This window comes from Squalius cephalus (genome assembly GCF_949319135.1).
Source record: "Squalius cephalus genome assembly, chromosome: 1".
Classification (NCBI taxonomy): domain Eukaryota; kingdom Metazoa; phylum Chordata; class Actinopteri; order Cypriniformes; family Leuciscidae; genus Squalius; species Squalius cephalus.
This window is the reverse complement of record NC_137122.1, coordinates 8,990,095-8,992,742: the sequence shown is the minus strand read 5'-3', so window position 1 is coordinate 8,992,742 and position 2,648 is coordinate 8,990,095.

Here is a 2,648-nt window from a genome sequence, read left to right as displayed (position 1 = left end):
CCAATGTGCAGCACCACCTGGATGATGCGACGGCAGCCATATTGCACCAGAACGCCACCACACACCAGCTGACTGATTCTGGACACTGTCCTCCATCTCTTGTCCCAGACTAATTTGAGAGTTCCCTCTCAGTTTCTTGCCAGTTGATCTGTGCAGTCTTCTTAAGAGCCACTGCAAAACAATTTTTTTTTTAGAGATATGATTTTAGAGAAATCGTGTTACTTACACATGTCACAATACCTTATGAAAGAATAACAACTTTTACTCAGGATAAAAAAAACATTCAATTGGAATGTCACTGGAAGGGCATTTGGGAAAACAATAGAGAATTACTGTTTATTTACAGTACAGTATTTACAGACTATTCCGATTTAATTTTGTATTAATAAAACCAGTTTATAAAGTATGAATATGTGATGTGTTTGAAAGCATCAATTCATTCATTGATACAAGTTATCCATTAAAAAAAAAATATAAACAAAAATAATAATACTACATTATTTGTCTCCAGACTTTTTTGTCATTTTAATATTAGGTAGTTTCTCACAATCAGATCCTCAGTCCATGATAGAATGGGCCGACAAAATTATGCATAATTAAAGTATTTTAATTATTTTTTATTTATGATTGCTTTTAAAGTAAAAATATAAAAATATTATTCTTTGTGTCTTTGGAAAATAATTGAGGTGATCACAGGTGTGGATGATTCTTAAATTTCCAGGATGGCTCGACTTAAGAGTCACAGTTTTAATAAGTTAGAATTAAGTTAAAATGAGAATCCCGATTCTTTTAGTGTTTCAGACAGAGATCATGATTCTGAACAGACAACTTAACAACATAATATCACGAACTGCTCCGAGGAATGAAAGTTAGATCCAAACGCAGCTTCATTTAAGGGTATCCAAAAGCGTAATCCAAAGTACAGGCAATGGGTCAAAACACAGGTAGGCAGTCCAAACAAACAAACAAACAAACAGGGATCAGAGGCAAGAGAGTAATCCACAGAAAAGGCAAGAAATCCAAAAACCAAGAGACATGAAACCAGGGAAAACGCTCAGAAATGCAGTGCAACAACATTACAAAACTTCGCCGTGAGTGATGGGATGAACCAGGCTTATATGGGGTGAACTAAACAAGAAGATGAGATACAGGTGAATGTGATAATGAGTGCTGATGAGTCCAGGCAGAGAATGATGGGAGATGTAGTCTGTGAGTGAACGTGAGAGTCTGGTGTGGAGTGCTCTCTGGTGGCTCTCAAGGGCACTCCAGCTGGTGACCGTTACAATAACATGTAATTTACTAGAGGTTCTGACAAAATGTTAATTTCTGCAGTCGATTTAAAATTTCATTTCCTGAATGAAAAAAAAAAAAAGTTTGAATGAATGATTTAATGACTAAAATATGCTTTTCATTACTGGATGAATCAGCATTTTTGAGCGGATCTCTAGAATGAATGATTAGAGTTTCAAGTGTCAAGTTTCTTGCAAAAGTTGATGTACTTTTGATTGCTACTGTAGACAGTGTTTATATCTGAACTATAAACTTTTATCTCAGTACTTCTGTGATCATTTGAATTACAAGCTGATGTTGTTGTTATATTATTTAAGAATATAATAAATGACTGTTGTGTCAATCTAAAATGATCTTCCCACTCAACATCATTCTGTGAAGTGGTGCAGGACAACGTTGTCCAACAAGTGCTTGTTTCGGACTCTCATCTGCAGATGCCTTGTTCTGGGCATCTGGGCTTCATTTTTTTACTGCTTGATTAATATAAGCAGCACGGCAAAGCTTTGTGTACTCCGCGTCTCCTGATAAGGACCTGAAATAGGTCAATATAAGTGTGCTTTTTAAAACAGCGGAGGGTGGTTAGTTTGTGACAACAGCAGGAAACTGCATATTACGTTCACATCAAAAGATTAAATCAGATTTGAAGCTTGTGACTTATAAATGCACATCAACCCGATGACTTGGCATTCATGTAAAAACTATGTTCAGATTCATCAATCAGAATGATTTCATTCTGATCGAAACAAAAAATGTCCATGTAAATGTGGCTACTGACAGCGCCAATGCAGATATAAATGTTAACTGTGATCTTACTTGACAAAGGTTTAAGACAAATCGTTGTCATTTAGGAAAATATTACGTGGGTATTTGAATCGAGATCAAAATCTTTCAACAATTTCAGCTCTAATTTCTGATAATATATGTGGCTCTGTATTTCTGATATGTAGAGAAACATTACACTTAATTCAGAATCCTAACTACACATAGTATTAAAGTAGTTCACTTTAAAAATGAAAATTAGCCCATGATTTACTCATCCTAGGTGTGTATGACTTTCTTCTTTCAGACGAATACAATCGGAGTTATGTTAATAAACACATTGACGCTTCCAAGCTGCATAATGGCAGTGGATTGCAACCATTGCAACCATCAGATTGAAGCTCAAAAAAGTGCATCCATCCATTACATAAGAACTCTACGCGGCTCCGGGGGGTTAATAAAGGCCTTCTGAAGCGAAGCCATGAGTTTGTGTAAGAAAAATATTCATATTTACAACTTTATAAAGAAAAACAACTAGGTTGTGGGCAAACAAACATACGGATTCCACTTAAGGGTAAAGCGCAACTTATGCGAGTAAT